The 20,980-nt window shown below is 40.7% G+C and overlaps 1 protein-coding gene and 1 long non-coding RNA gene across 15 annotated transcripts in view; one reads left to right on the top strand and one right to left on the bottom strand.

Annotated features, from left to right (window-relative positions):
- LOC148145331 (uncharacterized) overlaps nucleotides 1-20,980 on the bottom strand; it is a 205,874-nt gene that overhangs the window by 144,146 nt on the left and 40,748 nt on the right. The gene's annotated exons all lie outside the window — the stretch shown is intronic.
- The window catches only part of LOC122562210 (inward rectifier potassium channel 16-like), a 137,203-nt gene that overhangs the window by 94,069 nt on the left and 22,154 nt on the right, over nucleotides 1-20,980 (top strand). For 2 of the 12 annotated variants that reach the window (XM_088000673.1, XM_088000678.1), the window contains exons 3-5: nucleotides 3,914-4,061; nucleotides 4,143-4,543; nucleotides 6,270-6,432. The exons of 1 other annotated variant lie outside the window; for it this stretch is intronic. The gene's annotated coding sequence lies outside the window, so the exon portion shown is untranslated. Of the gene's footprint in view, nucleotides 1-797; nucleotides 874-3,913; nucleotides 4,062-4,142; nucleotides 4,544-6,269; nucleotides 6,433-20,980 lie in introns of all 12 variants that reach the window. 9 more of the 12 variants (XM_088000677.1, XM_088000676.1, XM_088000675.1 and 6 more) reach the window with 9 other exon arrangements.

The raw sequence follows: 20,980 nt of genomic DNA, 5'->3' as shown, positions 1-20,980 counted from the left end.
GCATCCACAGTTCTTTCGGCTCCCCAGAACATGACCTAGATTTTTAGGATTAATGGTCTAGTGACATTGCCACTAGGCCATTGTCTCTTTGAAGTTCTAACTCTAAATAGTCTGAGTATTTGAGTAAATTTTAAAACTACAAGACTGGAATTAGTTTCACTTGGAGATTTGTTTAAAAGCCCCACTGCAACATTTGGAGTATTGAAAGTAGACAATGCATTATAGAGCTGACTCTGTAGGAAAGAAATCTTCAGTTTAAAACAAAACAAATTTTACTTGTAATTTTCAATTTTGGAAGAAAAAGAGCTAGATTCCAGTGTCCAAAAATATAACTGAATATATTTAAATCAGAGATCAATATGTTTCTAGCTATTAAACATCGCAAGTGATATGCAGCAGTGTAGGAAAATGGTGTTGAAGTATATTTCAATTTTGGTCTGCTAAATGGCATAGCAGACTCAAGGAGTCAAATGGTCTGCTCATGCTTCTATTGTCTATGCTCCTAAATGCAAGTCACCAGGATCGCAAATAAATCAGAAAACACTAGAAAATCTCAGTGATCAGACAATATCTGCAAAGAGGAAAACTGAGTTACATGCTCCAAATCAACGCTGTTCATCAGTGACCTCTCTAGTATCTCAGCTTAAGACCTACAGCTGGATCCCACATCTGTTTCAGCTGTAACAAACATAAAAGTTGATCTGATATAAAGGTATGTCCAATTTGAAGATGAAACATTCCAGAACAATTATACATTTCATTACAAATTTAAAAATGATGATTTTTCTGCCTTGCAGAGGAACTGAGCAGAAGTTTGAATATCTTCCATCTAACACTTGAACTGTGTGTTTTTTTGAACCTGAACACAGGCAGGTAACCACATTCTTACTAATCATAGTTCTTCCACTATTTGTAGTGGTTAAGGGTGGGTTTTACGAATTGAAACTTGCAGCATGGAGTGTAGAATCCAACACAATGAGAATTTGGTCCTGCAGGTCAGTTGTAAAACAGACAGTGAATTTGTTGTCTTTCCAATTCATCAGGAGAATATATTTGGAAAATCAACCTGAATATTCAAAGTAAAACAGTGAAGTAATGGAAGCTTTCTTCTTTTAGTCTGCACCCAAGAGAAAACCAAAACGATACAGCACTGATGACACAGTGGAACTTAAAACCACATCATGCCAATGCGCTCTATTGCATACTAATACTCACAACTGTTCTTAATGTTAAATACAATGCCAAGTACTGGTTTTGAGTTTTACAGACCTTGTATAAAGCTTCTGCTTTAAATGATTGGCACAGCACTTTGTGTAGCCACATATTGGAATATTGTGTGAAAGAATTTGCTTGAAAAATGTCCACACCAGTGCAGGGAAACAACAGAGCTCTGGAAAGCTCAGTGCAATTTGAGGGGGATTTAAAAGTCATCTTGTCATGGTGCTAGGTGACCTTGTTACTTCATGGTACCATTGAACATCTATTCATGGGCCTGGGTGACTATTAACTTTCCCATAATCTGTACAGTTAGCTTTTCTTATCTTGCTTTACACCCAAAAACAAGTGGGAAAATGTTATTAGGGCATCGGGATTATCTCAGTTCAATTAACAACAAATAAATGGCTCTGGTTATAAAGAATCACCAAGTCAAACTCTTCCTCTGAGATGTTTTTGATTCCCTTTTTGTGAGAAAGTCACACATTGCAACAGTTCACATTGAAATCAGCAGCTCAGAGCTCCTGGTAGAAGCTCATCACTGTGCATCATGTTTAGCAATGGATGGATGCACATCGTGGAAGGCTTTGAATGAAATCATGGCTGCCACAATATATTACTTTGTAATATTGTTTTAGAGTATGATGGTGGACTAGCCAATGTTTAATTTTCAATGTCTTTTGACTGATATTAGCCAATAATATTCGTATAGACATTGAACTTATTGACATTGAGTAGAAGAGCATGGAACAATTTCTTCTTAAATCAGTTTTCAACACTCATTTCAAGTCGTGAGGTATTTTGCTCCTGACTAGCCAAATTTGCTAAGAATAAGATGTGTACCTATCACTAACCCTTCTGTATAGCACAACATGACACACCAAGACACAACACAACATGCAACTCAACATGACAAGACAACACAATAGTACATGACACAACATGACAGGACATGTCACAACACATGACATGTCACGGTACTACACGATACAACAGGCACAATACATGACAGAGCACAATATGATGTAACAAGTTCGACACAACATGAGACAATGCAACACAACACACCAGCACACAGTGTAATGTGACACACTTTACATCGGGGTTGGCTGAAGTTGAAGAATCTTTTGGTTGGACACAGAGAAAAATATTTATATCATTTCAAAGTTCATGACAGGATAGTCTAAAAATATTTCTGCTTCTGCTTGGTAGACTTTCTTAATACTAATTGAATAAATTTTCCAAATTGACCATGAAATAACTTGTTTACAGACCATTTCATTGTAGAACCCTGCAACTCATTAAGATTGCAATGTCCCTCCAATCCTGACCTCTTGCACACTCTGATTTTCTGAGCTTCATTATTGTTGGCCATGCCATATTTCTTTGCCCCTTAGCTCTATAATGCCTTTTACAAACCTCCTCACCTCTCTCCTCCTTTGAAATGTTACTTGATATTCTTCTGTAGTAAGGCCTATACCTTTGTAATCCACAAGTGAAACACTTATCTTTCCTTTGCTTCCTTTAGATTTTAGCTAATTCAATTCCCCTTCCAGCCAAATTTCCACATTTTACTCAGTCTAACCCTGAAATCATTTAAAGCTCTGCTTCTCCTGTCCTTACACTCACTATGTCTTGTACTCCTCCCACTGTCGTAGTAGATAATGTATTCTGTTTTCAAATTCCTTCATCATGCCAATCGCCTCTAAGCTCCTATAATCCACAACCACCTGAGACATAGGCGGCACGGTGGCACAGTGGTTAGCACTGCTGCCTCACAGCGCCAGAGACCTGGGTTCAATTCCCACCTCAGGCGACTGACTGTGTGGAGTTTGCACATTCTCCCCGTGTCTGCGTGGGTTTCCTCCGGGTGCTCCGGTTTCCTCCCACAGTCACAAAGATGTGCGGGTCAGGTGAATTGGCCATGCTAAATTGCCCGTAGTGTTAGGTTAAAGGGGTAAATGTAGGGGTATGGGTGGGTTGCGCTTCGGCGGGTTGGTGTGGACTTGTTTGTCCGAAGGGCCTGTTTCCACACTGTAAGTAATCTAATCTAAATCTAATCTAATCAAAATTGTACATCAGTGCACCTCTAATTCTAACATCTTGAATCTTCCCGATAACAATCCTTCTGCCATTGGGGGTGGCTGCCACCTTGACTATCATCAGAAAAATCTGGAATCCCCTCCTTAACCTTTCCATCTCACTTTCTTCCCTTCAGTCACTGCTTAAAACTATCCCTTTGATCAAGCTTTTGGTCATCTGCCCTAATATTGCTTTGTGTGACTCAGTTTAAAATATTGCATTACAATGTATTCATGAAGTGCCCTCGGATTTTTTATTATGTTTAAGATTCAATAAAAATAGATGTCATTATTGTTGTTTAGTCCTATTTCTTTAACCAAGCTTTTTGTCCTTGTCCTGATATTGAACTGAAGTTGTCAAGGGGCAAACTTCATTCAAATATCTCTTCTACAAAATGCTGTGGAGCTGTAAAAATACAAATTGTTGATGGTGTCCTTCTTGTTGAGATTCAATTCACAATCTTATAGATTGTGGCACTAACTACACAGGCTTAATAATAAATGCAGCTCCAAGTCATGTGAACGGTGTTAGCTAAGGTGAGAATCATGAAGAGGAAAATAAATTGTCTGCCACATTGTGCACACCTTCCTGCTCAATGATGCAACATTGTTGACAGAGACTGAGGAGCTGCAGGATCTACAAGCAGATGTGAGACTTCCCAGAGGACAAAGAGGATGGGAAAAAAACACGTACAATATCATAATGACTGGAAGACTAGGAAACAGGTGGCAATGACAAGCAAATACATCAAACTTCTTCAATTTGTAAGTAACTTCAATCAACTTTCTTTGAATTCAATACAATTTACATTTTAGTTCTCAAATTATTTTTTTCCTCTTTTCCAGCTTTTTTAAGGAACTGGTAAATGCAGCTCAACAGGACGTGAAAAATATTCCGATAGGAAGTATCATCTCAGTATTCTGGGAAGGCCTGATGTTGAGTCATGAAGTGTTCTGGGAGTTTTGGCTTCTGTCATTCTGCATTGTGGTCCAATTTAGAAGCTGTTGTTGTTTGAAAGCACATCATTAGTATTGCAGAAAGAATAATTAGAAACCAGTGCCTACCACTGAATATATTTCTGTTGATTGTGGGATACAGGAAGGCGGTTTACGACATTAAATCATAAGAGGATGAAGGAAATTGGAAGGCAATCAAGAGTCATTGCTGATTGCTGCTTTGAAAGTTGTGCAGCCTATCTTAGCCCCATTGAATAGGGCTCATACATCTCAGTCCTGTTCATCCTAAGGTTAGTTCACACTGGAATGGCTGGCCCATCAACTAATTTGTCATTTACCTCTTATTTATCAGACACTCCAACTATCAGTTTGACTACAGAGCCTGAAGAAGGGCTAATGCCCGAAACGTCGATTCTCCTGTTCCCTAGATGCTGCCTGACCTGCTGCGCTTTTCCAGCAACACATTTCCATCTACAGAGTCGATAGCCAGTGATCAGGACCCCTGCCCCCTCTAGCTCACTTCTGCAGGATAAACACAGACACGCCAAATAAAAAGACAAGTGCTAATAGCAGTATCCTCTCAACACCTGTCTTCTCTGCTAACGGCTTTGGCAATGCTGGGTTTCACAATGCTGAGCTGCCAATTTTAAAAACCAGTTGTGGCTTTCAAAATAGAATTGGATAAGTACTGGAAAAGAAAAGGTTTGTGGGGAAAGGGCAGGGAATTGAGAGCAGTGGAGTTGCTCTTGTAGAGAGCCGGCACAGACGTGATGGGCTAAAGGGACTGTCTCTACGTCAGAGCCATTTCATATCTATCTATATCCAAAAGCACTCTATTCTAATGCAGGCTGCACAATACAACCAACAAGAAAGAGAGTCTCATGACAGTGTGATGCTGATCCAGTCCATCATTTTCCTCATCTCTTCTGTTCAGGAGAGACAAATTTATGTGTTACTGTTAATAGAATGTGCTGCAGCAAAGACATCATGTTTTATTAATACATGTTAATGCTGTGTAAAGACTTTAAATGGTGTTGCAGTAATTCTAAGACTGTTGTTCTGAATGATCGAACCTGAAAGTAACCAGATTTATGGCAGACACACAGTCATCTCTGCAGCCCACAGGGAATAAAATCACACTGCTATCCCCAAACTACATTTAATATTTATATTGTTTTTCCTGTATTTGAAGGCAAAAACTCTGTCTCCATTTTGCACAGACTATAATCTATGTTGTGTAGAATCATCAGCTAATTCCTCTGATCAGATGACTCCGCCATGATGAGTTTTTTTTAACATTTCCGCAGATGGCAGCAAACCAAAATTAAAGGGCAGATTTATTTGCTTTGTGCATGCACATAAAGGACCCCTTTTGGTGCTAGGATAAGGGGTCAAGAAAGATTGCTGACTGTGATGTAGCCTGTCCATTAATTTTCCTCTACACAGTCTGGCAAGGTGTCGAATAAAACTCAGATACAAGAAGAGGATAAACTGCTATCAGCACTCTTTTTCAACAGGACAAGATTATTCTGTTTGTAGCTACGGCATGACAATTATCCTCAAGAAAAATTAAAATATTTAACTCAATACATTCTCAGGTCCTGTACCATGCTCCAGTACAGGGCCCTATAGGGACTCTGGTGTAAAATTTGAAACAGATATCGAGCAGGTTTTTGTGTTCTGTTTCCTGCTTTTTAATCGACTTTTGATAATGTCTCACGTTTTCCCAGCAGTGTTAATCTCATTCCTATCTCTGGTATTAAAAGAGCTCTCATTCATCAATGCTCGACTCATCAGGAATTAGCCACCATTATTCACAGTTTCCCTTAGTATTGACGTACATGAGAATGTAAAATGGGAGACTTCTATAATGAGTAGTAATCATAATATCACCCTCTTTACATACTTCCAAAATTAAAATAAGCTCCGTCTCCTTCAGCACATTCAGTCCTCTCTCAATTGTCCCAGTGTTAGCTCAGTCACATTTCCATCACTGTGATATGATCATCTTTACAGGAACTTCTGGAAGTTGAACTAATGAGACATCTTGAATCCCAGCAGTGGAGTCTTTGTACCAGAGCCTTGAGAATCATTGAGAGCTTCATAAATACTCAAGAACCTCTGGTTCCCAGAACTGCTGTTTTCCAGTAGCCAGCGTTGTCTCACACACCTCTTCAAAGTAAGAATGACATTTTACAATGGTTAGAAATGTATATAATTGCACTTTTATTCATTTGCACCATATATCTTTTTCTTTTTGTCCACGACTATTGTGTCAGAAGTATGTAGAAATACAATGAATGCTGAAAATCTACTGGAACAATCATTAAAGACATAAAATTAAAGGGCAGCTCAGTGGCTAGCGCTGCTGCCTCACAACACCAGGAACCCGGCTCAATTCCAGCCTTGGGCGACTGTCTGTGTGGAGTTTTCACATACTCCCCGTGTCTGTGTGAATATCTTCTTGGTGCTCTGGTTTCCTCCCACAGTCCAAAGATGTGCAGGTTAGGGTGGATTGGCCATGCTAAATTGCACATAGTGTCCAAGGGTGTGTAGGTTAGGTGGATTAACAATGGAAAATGCAGGGTTAGGGAATAGGGTTGGGGGTGAGTCTGTGTGAGATGCTGTTTGGAGAGTCAGTGTGGACTTTGGGGCTGAATGACCTATTTCCAAGGTATAGGGATTCTATGCATGTGTAGGCTATGTGGATTAGCCATGGGAAATGCTGGGTTACAGGGCTGGGGTGGGTCTGGATGGAATGCTGTTCAGAAGGGGTCAGTGTGGGGTTGATGGGCCAAATGGTCTGCTTCCCTCTTGGAGGGATACTGCGATTCTGTGATAACCAGATCACATATCAGGAGATGGTGAATGTCACAGGCCCATACCTCAATTTATTCATGCAGCTAAATAAGATGTTTTGATGGTGCAGGCGCCAATCTCAACTTCCTGTCATATCATTGGTTGTTTATTAAATGCACTGTTCACAAAACAGCACATTACAAAACTGGCACTTAGTTTTCTTTGACAGTGGCTATTTAGGTTGCAGTCACCCATTGGCATGGGTTGCAGCAGCAGCTGGGTCTGTTTACTGCAAATATCTAGAACCAGTCAAAATAAATTTAGCAACTGCTCTTCCCGTCAACAATACAAATCTTCATTTGGTCTTGCACTGACATTACATCTTTTTGTGCTAGTAAAAACCCTGAAGGGAACTTGCTTTATGCTTCTACAATTGCAGGCAGTCATCCTTGAAACACAAATTGTTCTCGCCAGCAACAACAGCCACAAAACTGCAAAGTATGAAGGGATGGACAGCAGGGTGATAATGTGACATTAGTTGTTTGTGTAGACCTTTTTAAATGGGTAAATCCAGGGTGTAATACAAATAGAACCCAGTTAGTCACAATCAGACCACACCATGGTGGAGGACTGTTGGATTCAATGCAAGCTCCCATGTTATTGAGCAACATTACTGATTCTGAAGGACTCAGATCAACCAAACAAAGGACATCATAATGGTTAATTCTGCCTTGAGCAAAGTCAAACATGGCACAAGCAAGCAAGACCTTACTGCTGAATGACTCTGACATCTCTGAGAGCTGCTTACACGCATCTTTTGTGGGAAGCGAGCCACTCATTTCTATGAGTCAAATCAAAAGATATTTGGATGGAAAGGGAATATCTTTCATTTCTTGCCCAAATCTACAGGGAAATTAGCCTAAAAACAAAACCCAGATGTAATCAAGATTTGGAGATGCCGGTGTTGGACTGGGGTGTACAAAGTTAAAAATCACACAACACCAGGTTATAGTCCAACAGGTTTAATTGGAAGCACACTAGTTTTCGGAGCGCCACTCCTTCATCAGGTGATAGTGGAGGACACAATTCTAAGGCACAGCATTTATAGCAATAATTTACAGCGTGATGTAACTGAAATCATACATTGAAAAATACCTTGATTGTCTGTTGAGTCTTTCATCTGTTCGAATACCATGATAGTTTCACTTCTTTCATGTGCAAATCACAGAACCTTTTTTTTAAAAGTCACATTCTCAGGTTAGCTGTAACAATGAGTGTTAGCTCGACAATATGTTGAAGGTGTTAGCCCCCTGTGTTCTCTGTCTATGTCATGATTTTTAGATTGATTCTAATCTGAAAAGTGAGATAACAGAGTTTTACATGAATTCATGCAGTTTTTGAGCAAAGTACAATGTAACTTTGCAAGTACAAATTCACCCCATAAAATATATGTGTGCATGTGGGTCTTTGTCTGTTTGCGTATGTGTGTCTGTCTGGGTTGGGGGTTGTGAGTGTGATAGAGAATGTATATGGGCGTGTGCGTAGTGAGTGTAGAGTGTCTTAAGCCTGTGAGGGGGTGTTGTGTGACCTGGTGTTGTGTGATTTTTAACAGATCTAATCAAATCTACTTTATTCAAATAAAGACAATAAATTTCTTGCTAAACCCCAGTTAATTGCAGAAGAACATGAAGCTGTTGATACCACTTCTTCGCCATGTTTTTCCACTAGGGATATATTTCCCTCCCCTTCCCTATCAGCGTTCCGAAAAGACCACTCCCTCCATGACTCCCTCGTCAGGTCTACAACCCCCACCAACCCAACCTCCACTCCCGGCACCTTCCCCTGCAACCGCAAGAAATGCAAAACTTGCGCTCACACCTCCCCCCTTACTTCCCTCCAAGGCCCCAAGGGATCCTTCCATATCCGCCACAAATTCACCTGCACCTCCACACACATCATTTATTGCATCCGCTGCACCCGATGGGGTCTCCTCTCTGTTGGGGAGACAGGCCGCCTACATGCGGAACGTTTCAGAGAACACCTCTGGGACACCCGCACCAACCAACCCAACCACCCCGTGGCTCAACACTTCAAATCCCCCTCTCACTCCACCAAGGACATGCAGGTCCTTGGACTCCTCCATCGCCAGACCATAGCAACATGACGGTTGGAGGAAGAACGCCTCATCTTCCGCCTAGGAACCCTCCAACCACAAGGGATGAACTCAGATTTCTCCAGTTTCCTCATTTCCCCTCCCCCCACCTTGTCTCAGTCAAATCCCTCAAACTCAGCACCGCCTTCCTAACCTGCAATTATCTTCCTGACCTCTCCGCCCCCGCCCCTACTCCGGCCTATCACCCTCACCTTGACCTCCTTCCACCTATCGCACTTCCAACGCCCCTCCCCCAAGTCCCTCCTCCCTATCTTTTATCTTAGCCTGCTGGACACACGTTCCTCATTCCTGAAGAAGGGCTCATGCCCAAAACGTCGATTCTCCTGCTCCTTGGATGCTGCCTGACCTGCTGCGCTTTTCCAGCAACACATTTTCAGCTCTGATCTCCAGCATCTGCAGTCCTCACTTTCTCCTTCATTGTAACTTAATGTCAATCTCTTGCCTTTGCCCTGGACATTGTTACTATTTATAAAAATGTCCAATGCCTTCATGAATGCCTCAAACACCACACTTCCAGGCAGTGCATTCCAGACTCTATCCATTCTCTATGTGAAAAAGTTTATTTTTACCTCGCATTTACTTCTTTCATAAAATACTTTAAAACTATGCCGTCCTGTCCTTGTTCTGTCTTGTGCTTGTAAGGAAAATTGCAGGTGTTATTCTGCATAAAAGCAACATTTTGATTTTTAAGCTGGAGTGGGTTCAGGGTGGGCAGGATGCTGCAAGGGTGGGAGCAGGAAGAAGTAACTGCTCATTTCCCATGAGCTCTTGAGACACATACCAGAAGACTTGCCAAGGCATTGCAGCGCTTTTGCTGAGAGTGCGGGGAAGTTTTCTTCCAGTTGCTGTGTATCATCTCCCCTCTGCAATCTACTCATGTAGACATTTCCACAAATACTCTACTAGGTCTTCACAACAGAGCACACCTTTGTCTGCTCTGTGAAGTTGGGTTAAGGGAGTCCTTTGAATCACCAGTTCCAAAGCAATCTATACGACTAACCTGCCAAATTTTATTTGGTAAGATTCTTATGAAGAGTTTAGATCTGTGAAATTCACTCTCCTAGGAAGTGGTTTTGGCCAAAACATTATGTTTTTCAAGAAGGAAGTCGATGTAGCCCTTGTGGCTCATGAATACAAGGACATGTGGGCAAGGGTGAGATTAGCTTGGTAATAAGCCGTGATCATATTGAATGGTGGAGCAGGCTTAAAGGATCAAATGGCCTACTCTTGCTACAATCTTCTGTTTCTATGAATCCATACAAATGTAGGTTGATGTACATTGGCAGAGCTAAAACTGCTGCTAGGCCAACTAATGGTGAGATCGGTGGATCATATCAGTTGGAAGGAGTCACTGTTCTCAGTGCTCCCTCGGAGCACCAGTAGTGCAATGGAAGTGGCAAGACTGTCTTCTCAAGAGATGTCAGCACATCCTGCACCCTTCGAATCAGGCTGCTATAGTGCCAACAAGGCTGGGCAACACTGCTCTGGCAGCTACAGATGGGCAGCAACCTGCGATTGGCTCTCACACACTCAAACACCTATCAGACATTGGGTGGGAGCACCTTGAGGGTGCCCACATGAGAAACAACAATCTGGTGCCACGAGGTTATCATCTTGTAGCAGCAAGTGAAGGCAGTAAACACTGTTTGGAAGAAAGCACTAAGGGTTGATCATTTGGGTGAGAAATGAATCAACAACATTTATTGCATATGCACTTTAAAATGGGTGTGACCCTTGCAAAGGCATCAGGAAAGCTTTAGTTTGGTGCTTTAATGTGGGGCATATCTGTTGACCTTGGCTGGGGCAATAAATAACATGACTCAGTGGATCTTCATGTAAGTAAGTTGCCAGTGCCTACCAAGCCTTGCCAATCTGATAAGGAGTGGGCTGGAGGATGATTTTTCTACTGTGCTTGTCAGGGATGTTTCCCAAGAATCACTCACATCTTTCAAAGACCCTGGCAGATCATTTTCGCTAAAGTTTGAAGCGTCCGTGGATTCATCTATTGGCTATTTAGCTCTAAGGGGATAATTAATCCGAAGGTGATACAGAACTTGCCTGTAGGTAAAATGGCTCCTTTTGGAAGTAGAGAATCCGGAAAAATATCTTTTTTTAACTTCGGCTTCACAGCGAAACTTCAGCGAAGGTAAGAATGCTGTCTGCCTTTCCAGATGAGAAGTATGGATGGTGACAAATCTCACTGATGGCTCCTGCAGGTACAGGAGGTCCACATTAACCTTACAAACTGCTACTTTTCCTAGTTTTCAGGATAGCTTCATTGGCCTAAGCCTAAAGGGGCTCAGATATTTACTTTACCTCTCTTGTGCCACTAGAATAGACTTGCAGGAAGTTGATTGATTGCCATAACAGTAGTAACATAGATTATTTGAGAACAGCAGCATGTATTGCTGGAATGGGTAGCTAATTTCCTAATCTGTGAGGTTCAGTTGCAGCTGACATTTTATACCTTTTAGCAGTTTTCTTTTAATCCGTTCCACTGTCTGGAAGTCTGTGATGCTGATTGCAGCATCTCTGTGGATCGGTGTCAAACTCCACATTTAGTAAGTCCCACAGCTCGCTATTCTCTGCAGTGTATCAACAAGTCCAAAGGTCAGCGAATCTTATCCTCCTTGCTGGTGACCCAGTTGGAACTTAAAGGAAGCAAAAGATAAGTCGATTTAAAAAGCGTGCAGCCTAATTAAATAGAAAAAAGAATTGGCTCAGGTTGTGTACAGCTGGTCCTTTGAATTATGTTACTAAATCCAAGCCATGTTTAACTATCAGCTTGAAACATATCATTACAAATATTTACCACAGCAAAATGAGAGTACAGTGCACATATTTCAGATGGAGACCATGTAGCACCATTTAGTGATGTTTTCTTTATTATTCAATTTGCCCTGCATTTTTTTTTCATACCCTGCTTACGATGCAGAATCTCCCAGGGCCACCAGAGATATCTACACAAGTATCACTTGTTCAAAAGTTTCCCTTTCAGCTTTGATTAGCAGGATGAGATCAATCTGTTATGATAAATATGGCAATTGATGTCATTGAATTACAAGTTGATTTTTTTAATGTGAAACCACATTGGTTACGTTCCAGCATGGTGGTCAGAACTGATCCTCTTGATCGTATTTAAAATATTAACATTTGGAAGAATATCCGGTTATAGCATGATCCTGTCTTAAACTGAATCACTGAGCGATGACTATAATGAAAGGTATTATCAGCATTTCCTAGATGTAATATGGCTGTAGTGAATTTGGCTAATCCTTCTTTATAACCTCTGATGTGAATCCAAATAGATGATTGCATTCCTTTATTCAGCCAGGTGCCATTTCAGAGAAAGCAAAACTCATGCCTTCGGGCAACACCTCTCAATTTTAAATCAAACAGAATTTGCAGCATAGAAACAGGCCATTCAGCCCCAACCTGTCCATGCCTGCAGTTATACTCTACATCAGCCTTTTCCCTGACCTATCATATCTAACCTTATCAGCATGATCTGCCCTTTTTTCTTCCCCATTACTTAGCTTAACGATATCCCTCAAGTCTTCCCCTCAGCTATTCCTTTTGTTAGCAAATTGGGATCCTGAGCCTCGCTGGGTTTCTAAATATAAATGTTGTTTTTAAAAAAAAAGCTGTTTCTAGGAACTGCAATACATGAGAAATCAGAGAGCTATGCCAATGAAGTGTGAGAAGTGAAACCAGACAACCCAGAAGCAAACACCAGAGATACAGGTGGCAGCCCTACTCAATCAGGATTAAGCTACTTTGAGACAATGGCGACCTGAGTACCATGAGCATTTTGCAAGGCATGAGCAGCCAACCATTTCACATGATCCTGGCAGTAAAGTGGAACCCAGTAGAAGCTCAGATGTCAGGAAAACAGGGATAAAGCACGTGCAACTACCCAGGGAAAGCAAAGAGATAGGAAGAGCACAAAGCTTACGAATTTTGAAACGTTTTGTAATAAGATTGATACTGACATGGTGCTTTCTTCTCTTTGTTAAGGGTAGAGTCCTCTGGAAAGTCTCCATTTCTGATGTGCTTATATCCTTCAAAAAGCCATGAGGGGTAATTGTTTTACACAGCGAGTGGTTCACATGTGGAATGAACTTCAAAGGGGAAGTGGTGGATGCGGGTACAGTTACAATGTTTAAAAGACATTTAGATAAGCATGTAAGGAATGTTTGGAACGATATTTAGTTTGGGAAAATGGTGGACATGGACTGGTTGGACCGAAGTGTCTGTTTCTGTGCTGTATGACTCTGTGGCTATAAGTTGACATAGGTGCAAAGATCACAGTAAAAGCTGAAAGAAAGCCAGTTCTAAGGAATGGTCATGGGACCTGAAATGTTAACTCTGATTTCTCACCACAGATGCTGTCAGACCTGCTGCGTTGTTTCAGCAATCTCTGTTCTTGTTGCTGATCGCAGTAAAATGGATAATGGCTTGAGGCAATATCCCTACATGTTAAAGTGATGGAGAAGGAATTACTTCTCCTCTGTTGGCAGACTTTATTTCATTGAAAAGAAGATTTCAGTGAAGTTATGAATTGTAATGATGTTTGCAATAACTGTTGGCTGAACCTCCTTTGGCACCATGCTGTTTTATTAATTGCCCTCCATGAAAGGACATACAGCCAAATCCCCAGAAATAAGTCATTATCTGTGCCTCAAAAATCACTTACTGCTGTAGGAAATGTGTGGGTGAAGGAGATCTGAACATTTGCTGGTGGTGTAGTGTTATGATAAATGCATGCCCCAGTGTCCAGTTCATCAAATGTGAGGAACTAGTGGGGACATGCCATAGAGACATTGATTGGTTCAGCATTATGATTAACAAGCATCAACCTTCACGTCACAAAGCAGGAGAACTGTCAGAATCTTGGGGTCCGGAATATCCTTGATAAAGAAGAACAGCAAGCTTAGTGAGAACATCACATAGCAATTCTGTCATGATGAGCCTATCTATTAGATATTACCAAAGCATCGAAAGAAACAAAACCCGAATTCCAAAACTTAGATCTCGAGATTTTTCATCTTCTGAAATGAGATGATTCAATAATGAATCAATCTCCAAAGGCCGGTTTGCTTAAGGAGAAACTCAAAAAATTCGCATATGGTAAAGATTATCAGCTTTCTCCCTGGTTTTAAAGAGAAATGCAGGTACAAAAGGTTTAACATAATGTTGTAAAGTGCTAGATGGCATCAAGGAAGACCAGGTATGTTGTGCTCTCAAGTAACCATCAACTTTGTAAACTTTTTATTGGCAAACATAGCTGTTTACAATGCGAACAGGAAGACTCAGGTTTACACAGCATACTTCTTGACCAACGGTCATTTCAAACTGCGGTACAGTCAGTGAAATACTTCTGAACTGTCATCACTGCTGTCCTGCAGGAACTGCAGTTGCCAATTTGTGCATAATAAGCTCTCACAAACAGAAATATGACAAAGAGAAGATTTTTGTGCGCTATTATTTGAGGAATAAATGTTGGTCAGGACATCAGGGATAAATCCACCCAAACAGATGACAGGGTCTCGGTTTAAAGTTTCCTCTGAAAGATTGCACCTGAAACAATGCAGTGACACATCAGTACTGCACTGGCGTGTCACTGATTCCTGTATTCAAACTCTCAGAGTTGAACCATAAACTTCCAGCTCAGAGATACAGCTGACATTGTGTCCAATGGATATGAAATTGAAGAGCCAGGATATCGAAAATCTAATGAAAGCTGTCCTTGTTAATGATAAGTAGAAGTTCCTTTTCCCACTGAATAGTTAATAATTACCAGTATTTATTCTGTTGCCACTACTAAAAAGAAGGTTGGTCATTATTTGTGGAGGGGTGAATTGAGAGGTTTTGAGTTATTTAACATAACTGCAGAAAACTAGATTGTTTAGTACGAACAAAGTACGCATTCTATATGTAGTGACAAGAAGTAGTCAAATATGAAATGTTCGAATTAATGATATATATAAAATGATTTTCATTTAGTTCCATTCCACATATCAAGAGTAAAACAAGACATTTAACCTAAAAAAGAAAAGTTTACTCTTCTTTTAGCCTTTTGTTCAGTCATAGCTAAAGCTCACCTTCCTATCAACAGAATTTCAAGTCGGTTCAACCAACCTGAAAGTAAGAATTGCTTAATGTGTGTTCTTTTATTTAAAAAAAGTACAAGTAACAAAAAAATTGCACAAAGGCTAACCACAGAGTGAGTAGTTTGTATAGCAAGCTGTACCTCATTTACAAGCAGCACTTGTCTCACTTGAGAAATTAAGGAAGTGCTAAATGTGTCGCTGCACAATCACATTGCCTCATCATTTCTGCCACCAAGGCAAGTTACTGTAAATAACGTGCTGTATACATTTTAAATAAATACACCAGAGCCTCCGGTGTCTGTAGGGAGCTATCTCTTTTCGGAATGTTAAAGGTGAGGACCTTTCCTTTGTGTATAGTGAGGCTTTTATTTTTGCCAAGGGTTCACATACCATTACTGCCCTTAAATTTCAAACAGTTGCTGCGAACTACATAAATCATCCAACACTTTGCCGATCAATAAAGTTTTTACCTGCATTCCTTGGCATCTTTTGACAGATTCACTTCAGACCTGGCATTAAATATTATTATTTTGTGGGCACATCTTTTGGAGAAGAGACTGATCATAATTTTTTCTGATGAACTCTTGAACCAGGCTAGGTAACAGTCTTTCTCTGGAGATTTGTGGCTTTGCGAACCCTTGTATATTTGCTACTGTGCACAGACCCATTTCCAGCAGAATCACTGCATTTACAAGCAAAGGTCAAGCGTTTTGCTTTTTGTTTGTTTGGAGACAAATGGGTATGATTAATTTAAATTACTATCTACTCAAAGAGGTGCAAATGTGAATGGGATGCCCCCTGGAAGATTAATTGTCCTGTAAGGAGCTTGCATAGACAATTTCCACTGTAACTATGAATGTAGAAATTTATTAAATTAGAATTCAGAAAGTGTATATGAACATATGAGTAAAATTCAAAGTTGGTAGAAGGTGCAACACAGTGAGCAGTGTTGTGTGTTTATTAAAAACCAGTTTCTTAATTAGAGGTTTCAAGCAGGGAGGCTGTATTAGGGGAGCTGGCGATACATTGGTAATGTAATTAGACTTGAAATCCCTCCATTCTAGTATTGTTCAAATCCCACCATGGTAGATTATTAAAATTTAAGTTCAATTTTTTAAAAAATGAATCTAATGACAATTATGCCAATTGTTGTAAAAACCCAACATTTCACAAATTTGCCATCATTACCTGGGAGAAAGTGAGGACTGCAGATGCTGGACATCAGAGTTGACAGTGTGGTGCTGAAAAAGCACAGCAGGTCAGGCAGCATCCAAGGAGTAGGAGAGTTGACGTTTCAGGCACAAGCCCTTCATCAGGAACGATGATGAAGGGCTTATGCCCGAAACGTCAATCCTCCTGCTCCTCAGATGCTGCCTGATTTGCTGTGCTTTTCCAGCACCACACTCTCAACTGCCATCATTACCTGGTTTAGTTTGTGACTCCAGACCGACAGAAATGTGGTTGACTCTTAACTGCCATTTGGGCAATTATGGACAATGAATGTGGCAACACCCACATCCCATGATTAAAGAAAAAGGCAGCTGATCTGCTACTATGTTTTAGGCATCCTCTAAACTTTCATTTTAACCCAACATATTAATGTGATACACGGACAGAAACATTTGGATATCACATTATCCTTAATAGTTAAATAGCAAATGAGGTGGTAATTTCAGGAGAAAGGAGTGGTTACGATGTGAACATTATTACTGCATGGACTACTTGATGTGTAGACCACAGATACATTAAAGGGGGAAGCAGGATAGCTATACTGAGGGATAAAGGAATGTAGGTTGAGTTGGATAATCTAGGGTGGGACTCAACTCATAGAGTCATAGAGGTACATAGCACAGAAACAGATCCTTCGGTCCAACCAGTCCGTGTTGAACATAATCCCAAACTAAGCTAGTCTCACCTGCCTCTCCTACCCCATAACCCTCCAAACCTTTCCTATTCGCATACTTATCCAAATGTCTTTTAAACATTGGTCATTGTACCCACTTCCTTAGGAGGTTCATTCCACACGCGAACCACCCTCTGTGCAAACAATTTGCCCCTCATGTCTTTTTTAAATCTCTCTCCTCCCATCTTAAAAATGTGCCCTCTAGTCTTGAAATCCCCCATCCTAGGGTAAAGACAACTACCATCAACCCTATCTAAGTTGTGGTTCTGTTCGCCGAGCTGGGAATTTGTGTTGCAGACGTTTCGTCCCCTATGTAGGTGACATCCTCAGTGTTTGGGAGCCTCCTGTGAAGCGCTTCTGTGATGTTTCCTCCGGCATTTATAGTGGTTTGAATCTGCCACTTCCGGAAGCGGCAGATTCAAACCACTATAAATGCCGGAGGAAACATCACAGAAGTGCATCCCAGGAGACTCCCATGCACTGAGGATGTCACCTACACAGGGGACGAAACGTCTGCAACGCAAATTCCCAGCTCGGCGAACAGAGCTACAACAACGAACATCCGAGCTACAAATCTTCTCACAAACCTTGAACCCTATCTATACCCGTCATGATTTTATAAACTTTTGTAAGGTCACCTCTTAACCTCCTTCACTCCAGTAAAAGAAGTCCCAACCTATCCAGCCTTTCTTGTAACTCAGACCTTCCATATCTGGCTACATCCTGGTAAATCTCTTCTGAGAGTTCTCCAGCTTAATAATATCCTTGCTGTTACTGTGTAGAGTATAAATATGATATCAACCATTTGGGCCAAATCGCATGTTTCTGTGTCATTAATTATGTGTAATCTGAGAATTCGGCCAGTTGAAACACAGGCTTTTGCCTCCAACTTGATGGGGTTCCAAAATTGAGGTAAATACTGGCAAAGGAAGGCTACAACTTAACATTAGCAGTTTCCATTACAAATGTGGACAGAGGAATTTATAGCGGGGAAGGTTGACAAAAAGGCTTTATAGACAGGAAATGTGTCCAGACATGGGATTTTAATACATTGGAGATAAATGATCTTAAGTCTTAACGTGTTGATTAAAGTAGAGTGTGGGAGGGTGAGTTTACATAATCTGGTCATGTAGCCAAATGTAGCAAACCTCCAACATTGCTCCCATCTTTAGTTTCATAAATATCTTACTTTCTGGACCTCAAAGACAGAATGGAATTTAAATTGTACCACAGATCATTCAGCTTATAGTCTCCCTGAAAGACTATTAAAGATTATTGTTTTGATTGAGTCTAACCTTCTTTTATAGAATTAGGATCATAACCTCTACAGGCTGCATGATTCACCGTTTTCCTTTGGCACATTGGACCTCATTGAAGATCATACTATTTAAAAGGATTCTGGGGATACTAAAAGCATATAAAACAAAATCCTCCTTTTGTTTCTAATCTAGAGTTTAAGATTTGTTATAGCTTTATACTTGGGTTCCGGCTATTTAAACAGAGCTAGATTAGCAAACTGTGGGGCAGAGGCCGGACACTGTACAGTGAATAGCTCACCTCATGACTCCCAAAGTCTCACCACCAACTGCAAGGTACAAGCCAGACGTGTGACTGGATACTCTCTTTTTTGCCCAGACTGGTGCAGTTCCAATGACAGTCAAGAAGCCCAACATCACCCTAACAAAAACTACCTACTTGATTGGCACCACCATCTTCAACTTGAAGTCTGCCTACCATCCACGCACAGAAATAGAGCAGCACACCATCGACATGAAGCACTGCAGCACTTCATCAAGCTGCCTTCGCGTTATTTCCAAATGTATGATCCTTACCACCTAAAAGCAAATCTTAGCAGGACTAATACGCTTAATGGTAAGGTCCTAGGGAGTGTACAGGACATTAGTTAGGCCATTGTTAGAATATTGCGTGCAGTTGTGGTCTCCTTCCTATCAGAAAGATGTTGTGAAACTTGAAAGGATTCAGAAAAGATTTACAAAGATGTTGCCAGAGTTGGAAGATTTGAGCTATAGGGAGAGGCTAAACAGGCTGTGGCTTTTTTCCCTGGAGTGTCGGAGGCTGAGGGGTGACCTTATAGAGGTTTACAAAATTATGAGGGGCATGGATAGGATAAATAGACAACGTATTTTCCCTGGAGCTGGGGAGTACAGAACTAGACGACATAGGTTTAGGGTGAGAGGGAAAAGATACAAAAGAGATCTATGGGGCAACAGTTTCATGCAGAGGGTGGTACGTGTATGGAATGAGCTGCCAGAGGAAATGGTGGAGGCTGGTACAATTGCAACATTAAAAAGGCATTTGGATGGGTATATGAATAGGAAGGGTTTGGAGGGATATGGGCTGGGTGCTGGCAGGTGGGACTAGATTGGGTTGGCATATCTGGCCGGCATGGACGGGTTGGACCGAAGGGTTTGTTTCCATGCTGTACATCTCTATGACACTATAAGAGCAGAAGGCAAACAGGAACAGCACAACACCACACGTTTCTCACAAATCAACCAGCATCCTGACTTGAAAGATATAACTATTCTCTAATTCTTGTGCAGTCAACTACGTGGAACATACTGTGAGTTAACCTATGTTATATCATCTGCAATGGTTCAAAATAACTGTTCACCATCACTTTCTCAAAGGTAATTAAGCCTGATTATGTCATCAATGATTATATCCTATTGATTAATAAAGAAAACAAAACATCATTTATGTGTCTAAAATATTTGCAGTTTAACATTTTATGTAATTACTAATCAGAGTCTAACTGAGGTTTGAAGTTCTCTACAATTGGCCTCAGTGTTTGAGGGAAGTGACATGCATTTTGTTGCCCAATTCTTCGTTCACCATTAATTTTTCATAACTAAACTCCAAATGTTAGTTACAAAATATTATTGGTGATGCTGGGAAAAATTTAAGTTATTTAAATGATATCCTTCCTCTTTTGTACCATTTGTAAAATGCTTGTAGAGGTCAAAATTCTAGCCTTGATGATAAAGAACTCTTCGCAAGTTTCAGAATATGAATATATTGCTTGATCACAATAGTACACCAATAACTTGTACTAATAGAGGATTTTGAACTTTAATATTAGAAAGAGATTCACAGGAGTTTTATCAAAATAAATTTACACAAAGATACATAAGGAGATTTAAAGGACAATCCAAAGGTATCACCAAGGTGGCAGGTTTTAAGGAATCTCTGAAAGGAGAGAGAAGCAAACAGATGGAGACAATTAGGGAAGGAATCGAGAGACTACGGTCAAGGTGTCAGAACTTGAAGTTACCACTGAAAGAGTGAATAACATAATGGTTGTGCAAGAGGTCAGAATTGGAGGAGTGCAGAGATTTCAAAGGTTGGAGGAGTTTACATAACACACATAAATCATAATGTTCGTGATTGTAAGCCAAGTGTTGGAAAATGGGACTAATGTGAATAGGTCAGTACAGACTCGATGGGCTGAAGGGCCTCTTTGTGCCATATGACTCAATGACTCTACATTAGAACATAGAACAATACAGCACAGAACAGTCCTTTCGGCCCTAGCTCAGACAAACCTACATACCCTTCAGTTTACTATCATTCAAGTGCCTATCCAAGAGTCACTTAAATGTCCCATGTATCTGACTCTATTACTATGGCTGGCAGTGTATTCCAATGCACCCACCATTCTCTGTGTAAAGAGTCAAAGTTAGAGTGGTGCTGGAAAAGCACAGCAGGTCAGGCAGCA

This window comes from Chiloscyllium plagiosum, unplaced genomic scaffold (genome assembly GCF_037043375.1).
Source record: "Chiloscyllium plagiosum isolate Xiang-an unplaced genomic scaffold, Cpla_swu_hap1 HiC_scaffold_25, whole genome shotgun sequence".
NCBI lineage: Eukaryota > Metazoa > Chordata > Chondrichthyes > Orectolobiformes > Hemiscylliidae > Chiloscyllium > Chiloscyllium plagiosum.
The sequence above is the reverse complement of the archived record's forward strand: the minus strand, read 5'-3'. Positions and strand labels throughout refer to the sequence as shown.